General features: G+C 38.2%; 1 protein-coding gene across 1 annotated transcript in view; it reads right to left on the reverse strand.

The window, feature by feature from the left end:
- Positions 1 to 18,144, reverse strand: part of PGM5 (phosphoglucomutase 5) — a 237,807-nt gene that overhangs the window by 51,646 nt on the left and 168,017 nt on the right. The gene's annotated exons all lie outside the window — the stretch shown is intronic.

The following is an 18,144-nucleotide window of genomic DNA, read 5'->3' on the forward strand; positions in this document are numbered from 1 at the left end:
AACACTGGCGCTTCAGCTGATTCAGAGGCTCTGGGGATCTGCTTCTCTGGTGAGGCCTTCCTGGGACTGGATCTGTGTCAGGGTGACTGTGGGGTTGGGCTCAATTCCTGTATTAGCACAACAGCTCCCTCCTTCTGACCTTCCAAGCCGTTCTTGGTTAGAAGATGATTTCAGCACATTCTTCTGTGAGTTTTGCTGCTCTGGGCATTTTCCTATGGCATTATTTGGATGTCTTTTGGAGTGATCGTGTCATGAGTTTGGGAGCTCACTGCCTTTCCTCCGCCATCTTGACTCCGCCCCAGAAGTCCCCCAACCACAATTTCAAAGGACTCATGATGAAACTTGCAATCTACCTTCACTAAGAGTTGATAACAGTTGGGGCATATGTACTATTGTGCTGTAAGAAATGATGAGCAGGCATATTTCAGAGAAACCTGGAAGGACTTAAGTGCACTGATGCTGAGTGAGATGAGCAGAACCAGGAGAACACTGTACACAGTATCTGTGATAGACTTAACTCTTCTCAGCAATACAATGGTCCAAGATAATTCTAAAGGATTCATGATGGAAAATACCCTCCACATCCAAAAAAAAGAACTGTGGAATCTGGATGCAGATTGAACTATATTTCTACTTTTTTTGTTTTTCTTTTTTGAAGTTTTTACTTTTGTTCTGATTCTTCTTTCACAATATGACTAATGCATAAATATGTTTAATGTGATTGTAGATATATCAGATTGCTTGCTGTCTTGGGGAGGGGGAAGGGAAGGGAGGGATGGAGAAAAATTTGGAACTAGAAATCTTATAAAAACAAATGTTGAAAACTATCTCTACATGTAACTGGAAAATAATAAAATACTTTTATGATAAAAAAAGGAAAAAAAAGAGTTGACACAAACATATATACATACATGTATACAATACATATATACACTTCTATACATATATGCATGCATAGAAAGACATATTTTGAATACATTTTTTAGACATGACTAATGTGGGAATTTGTTTTGCATGACTACTTATTTAAAATGGATTTTGTTTTTCTGGTCATCTCAATGGGTAGGAGAGAGAGGGGAAAGGGAGTGAATTGGAACATAAAATGAAATTTTATTCTAAATATATGTATACACACACACACACATGTGTATTTATGTGTGTGTGTGTGTATGTATATGGAGAGAGAGAGAAAGAGTAAGAGACAGAGAGAAATTGTAAACCTCTTCCAGATTATGTCCTGGCTTTTTATACAACCCAGCACTGCAAGGATGTCAAGCCTTATCCCATAAACTTGAAGCAAGGCCAAAAGGACAGCCCCAAAGTTCACACATCTAGAGCCAGAGCTTCAGAGGCCATCTTGTCCAACACCCTTATTTTACTGCTGAGGAAACTGGGACAGGGGGAGGTGATTTGCCCAAGGACACAGAGGTTGTAAGCATTAGCAGTCAACCTGTCAATAAGCATTTATTATGTGCCTATTGTGTGCCAGGCACTGTTGTTAAATTCTGAGAATACATAGAAAGGCAAAAGACAAGTCCCTGCTCTCATTTCCTCTGCCTTCAGGTGCTGTGCTCTTTCCAAATGTCCCATGTTGCCTCCTAGGGTCACAATAAGCATTCATTCAGTGGCAACTGCAACAATATGCAATAAGAACTCTTCTCAGGAACATAAAATCCAGGAGCCCTCAACTCACCTAGATACTGAAAATCAAGTTAGCAGCCTGGTAGACCTGGGTCCAGTTAGGGATGCTCTGGCCTTGAGGGGGACACTATGACCATGGAGAAATGTGGTTGCTCAGCTTGCAGGGATCAGTTAGAGATCACTCTTTCCTTGAAGAAGCAGAGTAGTTGATTAACCAGGTAGTGGTTAGTGAAACAGATAAGAAAAGCAGACATGTCAGGGACACCCAGAAAACTGGGTGCCTTGAATTTACAACATGAGCTCAGTTGGGAGCCAGTTGTGTATGTGATATGATTAGGACCAGGCAGTGACAATAATCTCAAGTTAGAAATGTGGAATTTTTATTATTCATATGTTCAAATAGCTGACATCATCATTTTCAAACTGCTGTCACTTTTCAGTCTTAAGTCTCTCCCCCCACCCCTTTCTCACCTCTATAAAATTGTCATCTTCTCTTTTGTTCTGGGAGTTGAAGTTAGACTTCTCCTCCCAGCCATACCTCTATGGCTGTCTGATTAAGAAACATATCATAAACCTGTACCTCCCTGAGAGCTGAAGTCTAGGCTTCTTCTCCCAACCATACTTCTGCGTGCCAAATAATAAAAACTTTTACTTAAATTTTGATTGAATCATGTGGGCGAGTAATTCTTTGAAAGAAGAATGTTTTCAAGAACCAATCTAGCGGTAACAGGTACAACAGGCCACCCATTCCAACTTCTCATCTGCTAGTGAACTACTCATCTGGCTCTTGTTTCCTGTTAAAAGAATGCTGACTACATCCGTGTGATGTTTTGGACTCATACCTGCTCCACCCAATCAACAGGGGGTAGCTTCCTTTGTTGGTTCCTGTGCTATTATTTTCCAGCTTTTCTCCTTTGTAGTTCCTTTTCCTGGTGATAGCTGCCTGACAACTACCCCATACAGAAGCATTTGTGTCAGAGAAGGAAATAACAACTGATACATTTCCACAGGCTTCAGACTTCTGCTATACCAGACCACAGCTAAGAATATCTTAGATAGCTCCCACTCCAGGGAGCCTCCCAGGGAGGCTAGATATTATTCTTTATAATAACAGACTTGGGCATTATAGTAAAGCCACCAGAATTCACCTGATTAATTAACTAATAAACTGGAATTTTAAAAAATTCACTTGATTAATTAACTGGAATTTTTTTTAAAAATCCATTCTCGGGGGGCAGCTAGGTGGCACAGTGGATAGAGCACCGGCCCTGGATTCAGGAGGACCTGAGTTCAAATCCAGCCTCAGACATATGACACTAGCTGTGTGACCCTGGGCAAGTCAACCCCAACTGCCTTGCCAAAAAAAAAAATCCATTCTCAAATAACAGTAAAAATAATAACTTACATTTACATAGTACTTTAAGATGTACAAGGGGTTTTCTGCAAAACAACTATGTGAGGCAGGAAGTATTAGTATTCATATCCTCATTTTAGATAGGAGGAAACTGAGAGGAAGGTTAAATGATTTGCTTTAGAGGTCAAAGGATTTTAGGTGTAGAGCAGGAAGGAACCTCAAAGATCATCTAATCCAACCCCTTGATTTTACAGATTGGAAAACTGAGTCCCAGAGAGGTCGCATAACTTACACAAAATCACATACATGGCAGAGCCAGGGTTGGAACCCTAGACTTCCAACTTTAAATCCAACACGATGAGCCTCTGTTTCCAATAATAGGGCTGCCTAATCAAAATTAAGCTTCTAAAAAATTATCTCAAGACATTATAGGACCATCAACCATAAAAAGCAAACAAACAAAAGAGTATTCAACTTTTCCTCACTAAACTATACTAAATTAGGCAAGGAAATGAACAAATATACTTTGGAAATTTTTTCCCCCAATTCTGAAGCTTAAAACCAGAAAGGATTTCTGATTAGGTCTGAATTATATAGGAAATGAATTTAAACATGGCACCCCTTTCTTCAAGCTGCTGGTTATGGATAACCACTTTCATAATCCCCCAAGGTCTGCCTCAGGAAGGTCAATTAGGCTGGATTTATCTAAGCCCCCAGGTCACACTCCAGGGAACACAAAAGAGATAGAGAAGTTATTATTAGAGCCACAGTTTCTGTCAGTCTGTTGAGTTGATTACAGTGAAAGGGCCCAAGTGGTGGGTTTTGTTTTGTAGAGAAAAATTCCACTCCATGGCTGTGGTCTACAGCCTGAGTCCAGTCAGCTCCTCCTATATAAAGCCCTTGGTGTCTAGGTTAGAATGTAAATAATTCAAAGGAACATAGAATCAAACCGGAAAACAATTTAAAGCCCATGTAATAAAAATCGTGGAGGGTAGTAACACTACCTTTTTACACAGAACCAAATATTCTAGAATTAGAAAGGATATTAGAGGTCATCAAATTCCAAATTTTACAGATATGTAAACAGAGGGGAACAGACAGCGAACAGTGAACAGGCAAACAGTGGTGAACAGACTTGTGCAACTTTCCAGTTATTAAGTAGAAGTATTCATATTTGATCTTAGTCCTAGCGGGGCCCTAGGTGTCCCAGTGGATAGAGAACTGATGCTGGAGTCAGGAGGACCCGAGTTCAAATTCAACCTCAGACACTAACTAGCTTTGTGACCCTGGGCAAGTCACTTAACCCCATTTGCCTCAGTTTCCTCATCTGTAAAATGAGTTGGAGAAAGAAATGGTAAACCACTCGAGTTATCTTTGCCATGAAAACCCCAGATGGGGTCACGAAGAATCAGACATTACTAAACAACAACAAAGATTCAAAATAAAGTGTTCTCTTTATTATATCATGCTGCCTTTCCATGTAAGTCACATCGTTAGTTTAGGTGATTTATATACCTCAATCATGCAGGAAACAGATAAGTAAATACAGGATATATATACATATATATGTGTGTGTATGTACATATATATGCATATATTTTGTAATGTTGTATATATGTGTCTATATCTCTAGCTCTATCTACATACACATACTAACAAAATCTTTTTGGTAGGGCACTAATAAGTGAGAGAATCAAGAAAAAAATGTTTCTTGAAGGTGGTCCTTGATGTAGGAGTGAGGGATTTCACAATGAAGAAATGAGGATTCCAGGTTGGACGGACAGAAGTAAAGTGACGAAAAGCAGGGGATGGAATGTTGTATAAAGGGATATGACAGGAGGCCGCTTTGGCTGGAGTGTACAGTACATAAGGGGAAGTGATATGAAATCAACATGAGAAGACAAGTTGGAGCCATTGTGGGGGGCTTTAAATGCCAGAGGCAATGGGAAGCCACAAAAGCTTCTTGAGCAGAAAAGTGACACGGAAAGAATTTCAATTTAGGAGTTGTATAGAGAATATGTTGGAAAGAGGAGAGAATGGATGAAGGGAGACCAATTAGGAAGCTATTGTAATAGGTCAGGTAAGAAGTGATGTGGACCTGGACCAGGGTGATTATGGTACAAGTAGAGAGGAGACAAGTGTAAGAATTGCTGAAGTGTATATACAGTGTCTATACACTTGGGGAGGAGGAAGGGAAGGGAGGGATGGAGAAAAATTTGGAACTAGAAATCTTATAAAAACAAAATGTTGCGCAGTGGATAAAGCACCAGGCCCTGGATTCAGGAGGACCTGAGTTCTAATCTGACCTCTGACACTTGAGACTTACTAGCTGTGTGACTCTGGGCAAGTCACTCAACCCTCATTGCCTCACCAAAAAAAAAAAAAAAGGGGGGGGGAAAGGAACTGCTTAAGAGACAGAATTGACAGAGCTTGTCTCCTCACATAGTACAGAAATAAAGAAAATCATTTTTTCTCTAGAAAAAAATACTAATTCTAAAAACAAACCAGCTACAGACACAGAATTCTTTTTTTTGTTTTTGGGGGGTTTTTTTTTGGTGAGGCAATTGGGGTTAAGTGACTTTCCCAGGGTCACACAGATAGTAAGTATTAAGTGTCTGAGGCCAGATTTGAACTCAGGTCCTCCTGAATCCAGGGCCAGTGCTCTATCTACTTCACCACCTAGCTGCCCCAGACACAGAATTCAAAATGTATTTTCTCTGAGTTCATTTCCAAGGAAGCAACATGACAAACTGAACAACATTGGGAAGTAGACCTAGAGTCAAGTCGACGTATTCAGATCTTGCCTCAGACACTTACATATTGTGCCTGGCAAATAGTAGGTGCTTAATAAATGCTAGTGGGCTTGACTTAGATACATGACCCTGACTCACTTAACCTTCTGTGTCTCTGTTTCCTCATTCACAAAACAAGGGGGCTGGTCTTGTTTAAATCTCCTTCCCACTCTAAATGGTTAATTTCTTAGGCTTGGAAGCAACAAAATATTTAACTATCCTGCATAACTTAAAGGGGTACTAATATCCTCACAGTTAACCTGACCTAATTAAATTGGATTTATTTTTCCACATAAGCCCATTGGCATGCATTTATGTGTGGCCTGCTTTTTTAAAAATATTTTTTTATTGATTGGCTCTAATACAAGCCAAAGTGCTACTTACAAATGACTTCAGAATTGGTAAAATTTCATTAATTTCTGGGCCCTTTCTTGATCAAAGAACTCAAGTTTTGGAAGGGTTATGAAAAAGAATCCAAGTTACTTAAAGTTTCACTCCAGAAATGGCAGGACCTCTTAATTCCAAAGTTCAGATTCAAACTGCTAGGCATAACAGAAAAACAGCACATGGCACCAACCTTTATTCAATTTTCAACATGTGTATTGAATGCTTCGATATTATCTTGATCAACTCAACCCTAATTCAGTATTATCTACTGCCTTAAACACAATAAAGGAAATCCTCAAGTTTATAAAGGAGGCAACCAAACCTGGATGCTGTGGTCTGGAGGGAAGATCGCTAAATTAATGTGAGGAACCCTGAATTCAAGTTCAAGAACCATAGATTTCGAGCTGGAAGGGACTTCTGAAGCCTTCAGAGGGATCCCACCCCTTCATTTTAGTTCTCACAGTATCTGTGTGACCCTAAACAAATCAGTGAACATCTTCTGAGCCTCAATTGCCTCATCTGTAAAGCAATGATAAACGAGTGTTGCTCTTACCTCTCTCGATACATATAAAAAGGAAAAAAAAGACCACAGACAAAAAAAAAAACTAAACTAAACTAAATGTCTCGCATTCCTTAAAGTGCTTTATGAATGCAAACTAATTATTATTAATAATAATTATTAATTTTCATGTTCAGAATTCAAAACCTAAGCATCACAAGTGTGAGTGAATTTTGTAAGTAATAATAATGGGGCACATATTCACTGGGAAAACCTAAGGAAAGATGGTCTGTCTAATAAACATTACCTCTTTAAATTGCTTTGACCTCAAGGAAATTGGGTCTGTCAAATAATTTTCAATAACATGTATACATTGACCTTTGTCTTCATAGGATCTGATTGATTTAAACCTGGAAGGAGAGGTTGAGTCCAATCCCTATTACCTCCAGGATCAAATATAAACTCCTGGGGGCAGCTAGATGGAGCAGTGGATAAAGCACCAGCCCTGGATTCAGGAGGACCTGAGTTCAAATCCAGCCTCGAACACTTGACACTTATTAGCTATGTGACCCTGGGCAAGTCACTTAACCCTCATTGCCCCGCCCTCCCCTCACCAAATCCTGTGCTTGGCATTCAAAGCCCTTTGTAACCTGTACCTCTCCTTTTCCAGTCTCCTTCCACCTTACTCCCCTCCATATACTCTGTGATCTAGTCACACTGGCCTCCTTACTGTTCCTCATTTATCTTGAACTCCAACTCCTGACTCCAGGCATTTTCTCTGACAGTCCCCCATGCCTGGAATGCTCTCCTTTATTACCTCCACCACCTGGCTTTCCTGCCTTCCTTCAAGTCCCAGCAAGAATCCCACCTTCCACAAGAAGCCTTTCCTAATCCTTAAGTCTAGTGCTTTCCCTCTACTGACAACCTCCCAACACATCCTATTTATAATTTTTTTTGTTCATGGATGTTTGCACATTATCTCCCCCATTAGACTTGTGAGCCCTCAAGAACAGAGACTATTTTTTGCCTTTCTTTGTATCCCCAGTGCTCATCACATAGGAGGCACTTAATAAATGCTTCTTGACTGACTGATATATAGATATATGTATGTGTATGTATATACACACATATGTTGTTATGTTATATCATATATCAATATAAAATAATACATTATATAATAATATTATAAGAACATATAATAATAGTATAATATATTGTTGGTCATATGGTATGTAACCATTACAATAAATAATATAATGGTTATATTATAATTTTTATATGTGTATAACACTGGATTTGCAGTCAGAAGGTTTGGGTTTTGCCACTTGATAACAAATCATCGGCAAGTCGCTCTCCTATCTGACCTCATTTTCTCTCCCATGATACGAGGCAGGGTTGATCTAAATAATCTCTGAGGCTTCTGCCAGCTTGAACGTTCTATGGTTCAACACGTCCTCAATTCTATGTGACCCAAGCGACTCGGGCAAATGCCTGGGCTCTGACTTCTGCCTTTGAGTGCTTCTGGAGCTCCCTTCTCGATCTCTGAATGAGCCCCTGGAGTCTTAGAGGCAGAGAAGATTATGCTGAATGTTTCCACAGAAGGGGGAAAAGGCCTTATCACTAATACATTTTAACATTATTTTGGATGGAGAAGGATTTCTGCCTTATCTCTAGAGACGTGTGTGAAACGGTTTTTTCCACTGCTGGTTTCCTGGCTTGGGCAGCAAACCAGATTTAAGGGGGGAAAAAATCCTAAGCTGCTTGAAAAACTTTTTCCTTTTGTGAAACTAAGGAAGGAGTAGACAAAATGTGAATCTGAGTCAACCTCGAGGTCACTCAGAGACCAAGAAGGACTTCTAATCTGTGACTGAGTCATGATAAGAAGCTGGGTTTGCGTTTGCCTGTTTCTAATAATTTATTATTTGTAAAGAAGTAAGAGGAGATCATCTCTTTCTCTGATGAGCATATTTTAATAGTATCAGGTGTTCAACTTAAAAGAACACACACAGTAAACATTTGGATTAAATGAAACATGATGATTAATTAATAATAATCATAATAGCTAGTATTTATATAGTGCCAGGTATTGTGCTAAGTGATTTACAAATATTATTTCAGTTGATCCTCACAATTACTTTGGAAGGTAAGTGTTATTATTATCCTCATTTGACAGATGAGAAAACTAAGGCAAGTAGAGTTTAAGTGACTTACCTGAGCTAGTGTCTGAGGCTGGATTTGAACTCAAATCTTCCTGAATCCAAATCCAGCTCTCTATACACTTCACCACCTAGTTGTCAGAGAATAGGAAGCTGTGGTTACATCAGCTTTCTAATCAATACAGGGCTAACCTGAAGTAGTTTTTTTGTATTAAACTTTGCCACTAATATGTTCTCAGTTATGCAGCATAGCACGCATTTTTACCATCATACTGTCTTTGGTGAAATTAATGAGATTTCGGAAGTATGGAAACTTATCATTTCAGAGACTAACTTGCTGTGAACTCTGATGCAGGCCCTGGAGAAAATATATGTGCAACAAAAGGAGAGACAGGTATACGTAAGTCCATGGTTTGCTTATGATGGTGACTATGTAGAGCACAATTACTAGGCACAGGCCAGTATTCATCCTCTCTCCCTCCTAATTTAACCTAATTTAACTGAACTTAATTATCTTTTTATCTCACTCAGTTGAACTCACCTGTGGCCTAGCACAATCACTGGCTGTCTCGGAACCATGAGATATGGTATGATAACCTTTCCATAACATTTTCAGGTGTCATGAACACATACTAAATTTGACTTTGATCCAGACACATGGTGGTAAAAAGTGTTACAGATTGCATAACCACCTCAACCCTCTATTAGAAGTCTAAGGATATAAAGGAGGGAATGTAATGGAATTTATTAATTTGATCATTGACAATGCTATGCTAAGGTTTAGTAAAAAATACAGCAATTCAAACAGTTAAAGAAGATAATCCAGCTTTCCAGACCAGAGTCCAGAATCCAGTTTTCCAGATCAGAATCCAGTTTCTTCCTGATGACATCTTACCACTTCAAGAAGACAAGAGAACTCAAAGACTTTATATGAACTGTTTTGCTTTATTAGCTTTTACTATCTCCTTTCTGTTATAATATATACTATCTGTAACAAACTCCAATAAAATGGGTGGCAGCTGTACCGCTACTCCCTTCTTTAGAGTGGAAGCACGGGTTCAGATCCCATCTCTGATGTTTACTTGCCTCCCTGACTCTGGGCAGGTCACTTAACCTCTGTTCCTAAATTCTACATGACCCAACTGACTCAGGTGAACGCTTGTTGATTTGAATTCTGTATTTGCTTGGTTCTCTTTCTTTACAGGCCCGTTTCTTCATCTGTAAAATGAGGGGGCTGGATGCAAAAGTCTTGAAGGTCTTTCTGAGCTCTAAAACTCTGGTCATATTATCTCTCTCCAAATATTTGTGACACCTGCTTGGCAAGGTCTTCTGACCCAAGATGGTCCAGCCCCACTCCTACTATTCATTTCCATGTAGGCAGCTACATAGGGGTCATCTCCAGTCATCTTTATATACACCTTACCCCTGGACCCACATAGCTCTAGAGGAGAGAGTGAGGCTGGTGACCTTGCACAGCCCTGCCTCACTTAAATCCAATTCAGTGCAAATCATGACATCATACCCCCTCTTCATGGTCATGGTCCTCTTCAAAAATGAAGGAAAAAGAACAACAATAGGAAGACAGATGGTAGAGGTATGGATAATGTTGAATTTGGAGTCAGGAAGACATAAGGTCAAATTGGGCCTCAGGCACTAGTTGTGAGACCTTAGACAAGTCACTGAACCTCTCTCAGTCTCAGTTTCCTCATTTATAAAAGAAGGGTAATAATATCCTCTACCTCAGGGTTGTTGGAAGGCTCAGATGAGATAATAATGTATGTAAAGTACTTTGTGAGCCTTAAAGCTCTCTATAAATGCCATCATTACCATCATCATCACCATCATTATCTGGTTCCCCTAAATACTCTGGTAGAAGTGGTTCTATAATCAATTGCTACTCCATTCATCTGCGAGACCAGGGCCTGTCAGAGTAGCCGAGGAGAATCTACTAAGGTCTTTTCAAGGCACTGCTTCTTCCCTTTCCACCTCTATTCTCAGTAACACACACACACACACACACACACACACACACACACACACAGAGGCTCACATTAGTACACCACCCTCAGGTACTTAAAAAATGAGAGCACCAATCTAGCTCACTGGATAGGTCATCTATGGAAGATTTAACAAAATACATCAATCAGAATCCTACCAAATGAAAAGTCACAGAGAGGTGATCAGCCTTCTTTCCTTTTAGTCTTTCATCATTTGGTAAGAACTCACATTTGCCTATTTGTTATCCCTTGGCATGAATATTTTCTTTTTTAAATAATAAACATTTTTAGTTTTGAGTTCCAAATTTTATCCCTCCTTCCCTCCCTTCCCCCCCTTCCTCCCTGGGATAGTAAGCAATCAGATATGCATTATACATGTTCAATTATGGCATGAATATTTGACTGAGTCACATTTCCGAAAATTTTGTTTAAATATATGCAAACTTGAATACATTAGTTCCAAAAGTCGTCCTCCCTTTAAACCTCTTTCTGGTATGTATGTTTTCTCACATTAGCATCACAGCACATACTGTTGCTATTTTAAAATGTAATCCATGATGCATTGTGATTTCTCAGTTTATATCAAAGACCAGCAAAAGACTATGTTCATAGTAAACACTCAGCTATCTGTAGGACAAATGAATAATTCTACTTCAAAAAAAATTGCATCAAAGTATATTATTATTATTGCCTCTTATTTTGTATACCTAGGTACATAAATTCCCACATAGCACATACTTCAATACCTCAATGGACTTGTGAACTCAGCGAGGTGGGGTATCTCTTCTAGCAATGAAGATCAAAAACCATCTATGCCGGGGCGGCTAGGTGGCACAGTGGATAAAGCATCGGCCCTGGAGTCAGGAGTACCTGAGTTCAAATCCAGCCTCAGACACTTAACACTTACTAGCTGTGTGACCCTGGGCAAGTCACTTAACCCCAATTGCCTCACTAAAAAAAAAAAACAAAAAAACCCAACCATCTATGCCTTCTTTTCCTGTGATATTCTTGTCCATGTTACTTTATAATCAAGTCACTGTAGATCTGCCTTTTTAAGTCTTTTAATATTCTGTGGGTACCCACACTGTCCATCTTAACATTGCTGTTGTTTAGTCATTTTTTTCAGTCACATCAAACTCTACATGACCCCAATTGGGGTTTTCTTGGCAAACATACTGGAGTGGTTTGCCATTTCCTTCTCCAGTTCATTGTACAGATCAGGAGACTGAGGCAAACAGGGTCAAGTGACTTGCCCAGGGTTGCATAGCTAGTGTCTGAAGCCAGATTTGAACTCAGGAAAATGAGTCTTCTGACTCAAAGCCCCTCACTCTATCCCCTGTGCCATTTTCCCTGTTGTTTTTTTCTCTTCTTTTTCTTTCTTTCTTTCTTTCTTCTTCTTCTTTTTTTTTTTGCAGGGCAATGAGGGTTAAGTGACTTGCCTAAGGTCACACAGCTAGTAAGTGTCAAGCGTCTGAGGCTGGATTTGAACTCAGGTCCTCCTGAATCCAGGGCCGGTGTTTTATCTACTGCACCACCCTGACTTCCTTTTTCAATTTGGATTTAGCTTTAAATATAGACTAAATTTAGTTCAATCAATCAATAAACATTTATTAAGCACCTACTATATGCCAGACCCTCAGCTAAGCACTGTCCTTGAAGTTGTCCTGCCTGTTTCTCTCTAAAATGCTTGCTGTTTGTTTGTTTGTTTATTTGTTTTTGTGGGGTATATTTTAAAATGCTCCATTGATATGCTTTTCTTCCTTCTTTTCTTTCTTCCTTCCTTTTATACTTTCTTCCCTCCCTTTCTCTTCCTTTCATCTTTTTCTTTCCCTTCCTCCCTCCCTCCCTTCCTTCCTTCCTATCATTATGTCCTCCCTCTCAATTCTCCCACTGCCCAAAAAGTTTTAAAACTTTAAGTCTTTTAGCTCTTTAAGGTTTCCTTTTGTCAGTGAACTGAAGCCATATATTTCAGAATTACTCTGCGAGTCCCACTTCTCTCTTCAAAAAGAAGTTTGACAAACCCTCTTGTAACAAGTGGACAACCGTGCAAAACATGTCTACATGTGAATAATTCTGTAGCTGTGGCTGATCCCCCTTGTCCTCCACCCTGTGCCTCTGGAGTCATGGCTGGTCACTACACAGATGATACTTAAATATTTCCAAATTATTTTTCTTTACAGTGTTGGGTTCATTGTATAAACCGTTCCACTGGTTCTGCTCACTTCATCAGTCCATACAAGTCCCACCCCTTTTTCCACTCATGTATCTCCTATTCTGCCACACATAAGTTCATTTTAGTTCAAAAGGCATCTCTTGGGAATCTAATTTTGGTCATTTTGGTATGCTTTTAAATGGGAAATGCTAATTTTAAAACCATTTCTGTATGAAATAAGGCTCTATACTGCCCACACTAAGTATCTCTTCTTTCCTCTCATATGAAGTTTTAATTTACTAGTGAAAGTGTTTTGTAAACCTGAAGGGCAAAAAACTTCAGCTGTGATGGTGACAGTGAAGACTTGAAAATCTCCCTATCAATTCTACCAGTGAACCAGGGGTATAAGAATCATGCCACAATAGGGATGATAATAAATGCTAACTTGCCTCTTTCTGCATCTGTGGTTTCACTGCTGTGGGGAATACCTGGTAAGAAACTTCTACCAATGCTAGCTATTAAAGAGTTTCCTAATTAACTGAGAAACTAAGTGACTTGCCCAGGATCACACAACCCATATGTATCATGGGTGGGACTTAAACCCAGACCTTCTAAGGCTTCACCACCCCATCTCTTACAATTCTCAATAAAAAGTGAAGAAAAATGCTCCCCCATAATTGAGAAAACAAAATGATCAACAAGCCCAGCCATACTGTGGATATAATGCAGCTTAACTACATTATCTTATAATGATGTCATTTAGTCCTTGAGTTTTTGAAAAATGAACCATCTTTTTTGCTTCATTCCTGGGTCTACCCCAAAACCAAGCTCTGGTAGCACTTATCTCCTTATGGCTGTGTTTGATCTCACACCAAAGAGCTTAGCCATCCTGAAAACAGATTCCACATGTAAGTTTTACTCAGAAAGTAAAAAAAAAAAATCAATAAATGTCCCAGTGTAAAAAATGGAAACGTATTTTCAATGTGTTCTGTTGGTCATGAAGAAAGTAGGTGGGGGTGGTTATGGAATAAATGAGAGAATCAGTCTCAGCTCTACCAAAGCAATTAGCCTGACATAAAACAGCTAAAGAAAACAGAGGAAAAATGCATTGAAATGTCAAGGCATCAAAATGATACCTCATATTTTTTTTATATTGGACCTATGATTCCATTGGTATAAGGAATTCCCAGTTATGAAATTCTCTCTATTAATGCGAATAAGCAACAATTCTCTAACTCATATTCTTAGAGTTGCCTAGAGTACTGTAAGGTTAAATAGCTTGCTTTGGGTCTCAGTAAGTATAAGAGATAAAACAAGAACTCAGGTCTTTCTGACTTAGAAGCTGGTTCTTTATTATGCTATGCTGATTTTTTACATTATGGTATAAAAGATTTTTTTCAAGTCTATACATTGGACACATTCATAAAAAGTAAAAATTAGATTCCCAAATCAAGTAAAAATAATCTCCATTAATATTAATCTCCGACAGTCCCAAAGATGGAAGAGTAAAGGCAACAATCCATCTCAACTGTCCCAATATCTACTTTAAAATAATGCATCAAAATGTATTCTGGAGAGGCATAGACAACTAAAGGTAAGGGCGAGACATTTTTCTAGCCCAAGCCAACTTAGGAGGTTGGAAGGTGTAGTCTGTGACAACAAGGTGAGGGCTGGCCCAGAGCAATAGCAGTGTAAACACTTAGCAATGGGTCTTTGTAGTAGCTGTGACATCAGCAACAGCATCAGGAGCTCTCAGCCCAGAGATGGTAAAGGAATCATATAGCTGCTCAGAGAAAGATTACAGGAGATCCTGAGCTGACACAGGGTGCAGGACTGGGCAATGCTGTGCAACTCCATTGCCCATACTCAGTTCTGGGCTGCATTTCCAGGGGAGAGAGGAGTGATAACCCTTGTGGCTACAGGTGATCAGGGACCTTTTCTGGGTAAAGACTAGAGTACAGAACAAGAGAGCAGTGATCTCTCTCCAGATAACACCATCTTGTAAGAAATGAAAACATATAGACATCAAGAATTGGCTCTGAAAACAGCAGCACATAAAAGGCTAAAGCTTAGACGAGAGCATCCTCTTCTTCACATGTGTAAAGTCCAATGCTAACATAAAGTTCAAAGACTTTTAAGATTGAGGAAAAAATTGAACTAATAAATAAAACTAGGAGCTGGTTTTATGAATAGAACAATAAAATAGATAAACCATTAGTTAACTTGATTTTTTAAATATAGGAGAAAGCTAAATTTACCAGTATCAAAAATGAAAAGGGTATACGCACCACCAACAAAAATAAAATGGAAGCACATATTAGGAGCTATTTTGCCCAATTACATGCCAATAAAATGGACAATATATGTGAAACAAATGAATATTTACAAAAAATAAATTGCCCAGATTAACAGAATAGAAAATAGAATGTTTAAATAACCCTATCTTCAAAAAAGAAATTAAACAAGCCATAGATGATTTCCCCAGAAAAATTCCCCAGGACCAAGCAGATAGATTTGCAAGTGGATTCTACCAAACAAGTAGGGAACAATTAATCTCATTATTATATAAATATTTGAAAAATAAGTTTTAAAAATTAGTTCTAGGGCAGCTAGGTGGCGCAGTGGATAGAGCACTGGCCCTGGAGTCAGGAGGACCTGAGTTCAAATCCAGCCTCAGACACTTAACATTTACTAGCTGTGTGACCCTGGGCAAGTCACTTAACCCCAATTGCCTCACTAGGAAAAAAAAATTAGTTCTACAAAATTCCTTCTATGACACAAATATGGTTTTTATACCTAAAACAGGTAAAGCAAAAACAAAAGCGGGGGAGAACTATAGACCAATTTCCCTAAAGAATATTGATACAAAAAAAATTTAGATAAAATGCTGGCAAGGGGATTACAGTAATATATTACAAAGATCATACACTATGACCAGGTGAGAATTATACTAGAAATGTAGGGCTGGTTCAATATTAGGAAAACTATTAGCTTAATTTACCATATCCATAACAAAAACAACAAAAGTCATATGATTATCTCAATAGATACAGAAAAGGGTTTTTATAAAATACAACACAAATTCCTATTAAAAACACTAGAAAACCTAGAAATCTATGGGAATTTTCTCAAAATTATATATATATATATATATATATATATATATATATATATATATATATATAAAATCAAGAGCAAATATCATCAGCAATGGGTATGAACTAGAAGCCTTCCCAAAAAGATCAGTGGTAAAGCAAGGCTGTCCATTATTACCACTATTATTCAATATCGTATTAGAAATACTAGCTATAGCAGTAAAAGAAGAAAAAAGGAATAAGGCAATAAGGAAACAGAGCTATCCCTCTTTGCAGATGATATGATGATATATTTAGAGAACCCTAGAGAATAAGCTAAAAAAACCCTAGTTGAAACAACTAACAACTTTAGCAAAGTTGTAAGATATAAAATAAGCTCACATAAATCATAAGCATTTCTATATATTACCATCAAAACACATTCCATTTAAAATAACTGCAAATAATATAAAATATTTGGGAGTCTATCTGCCAAGAGAAATACAGGAAGTATATGAAGACAATTATAAAACACTTTTCACACAAATAAAGATAAATTTAAACAACTGAAGAAAATTAATTGCTCATGGGGAGATTGAGATAATATAAGAAATGACAATTCTACCTAAATTAATTTACTAATTCAGTAACATACCAATCAAACTACCAAAGGATTAGTATGTAGCTCTAGGAAAAATAATGACAAAATTCATCTGGAAGAACAAAAGGTCAAGAATATCAAGGGAACCAATGAAAAAAATGTGAAGGAAGGTGGTTTGGGTTAGGGTTAGTATTAGGGTTAGGGTGTGAAGGAAGGTGGCCTAGCAGTACCAGATTTCAAACTATGTTACAACGTGGTAATGGCTAAGAAATAGAGTGGGTGGATCAATGGAATACATTAGGTACACAATACATAGTGGTAATGGCCATAGAAATCTAGTATTTGATAAATTCAAAGATCCAAGCTTTGGGGATGAGAACTCAGTATATGATAAAAATTGATAGGAAAACTGAAAATCAGTTCGGCAGAAAATAGGCAAAGACCCAACATCTCACCCCATATATCAAAATAAGTTCACAACTAACATTTTCTAGCACTTCAAGGTTTACAAAACACTTTATTTCATTGTTGAACTAAAATCACATATGATTTTAGAAATATTGTAAGAATTCTACCTCTCTTTTTTGATTCTTGAACAGAGTCAAAATAAAGTTACCTTAAGTTGGAGATAGCCTGATTAGGAACTCAGAGTGAAAAAGAAGAAAGAACTCTGCTTTAAATACTTACCATTTGGTAAGGAAAAAGATAATTTAGAACGATGGTAAACTGGGGTATGAATATGAATTTTAGAATAAAGAAAAATGTGTATAAAAGATTAAAGAAATGAAAAGGGCCTTAATTAGACTCAGCACAAAGGCTAAATAAAGCAGCTAAATGTTTCAATGATCAAATTCTCACCCTGCCAATATAATAGTTTCCCCCATCCTGTTACTTATTTTAAAAGACAGTTCAATACAATATACTAAAGTCATCATAGAGATGTTAGTATGTGACCAAAAGAATAGAAATAAAAGTAGGGGCAGCTAGGTGGTGCAGTGGATAGAGCACCAGCTTTGGATTCAGGAGGACCTGAGTTCAAATGTGGCCTCAGACTCTCACTTAACACTTACTAGCTGTGTGACCCTGGGCAAGTCATTTAACCCTCATTGCCCTGCTGCCGCCCTCCCCCCAAGGAAAAAAAAAGAAAAGAAAGAAAGAAAAGTAAATATGAGTTTAGTTGTTCAGGTGATAGAAGGGCCTATAGAAAGAAAAAATCTTTATGAAAGGGAAATGTCTTTCATAGCATTCTACTGACAAAAGCGAAGAGCAAGAGATGGACCATAGATCAGCCTGCTTCTCCAAACTTGAAACTGATGAGAACCACCTAGACATATGAAGAAATAAGACACAATAAAAATGGCAGTGACTACAACTTTATCCTTTAATTTTCCTGATAGGCCTGGAATCCACATCAATTCATTTGCCTTTGTCCATTCTGTTTATGACAAATGGGCAAGAAGGATTGGAACTCTGGGATTTTAGACAGAACTT

The sequence above is a fragment of the Dromiciops gliroides genome, chromosome 1 (assembly GCF_019393635.1).
Source record: "Dromiciops gliroides isolate mDroGli1 chromosome 1, mDroGli1.pri, whole genome shotgun sequence".
Classification (NCBI taxonomy): domain Eukaryota; kingdom Metazoa; phylum Chordata; class Mammalia; order Microbiotheria; family Microbiotheriidae; genus Dromiciops; species Dromiciops gliroides.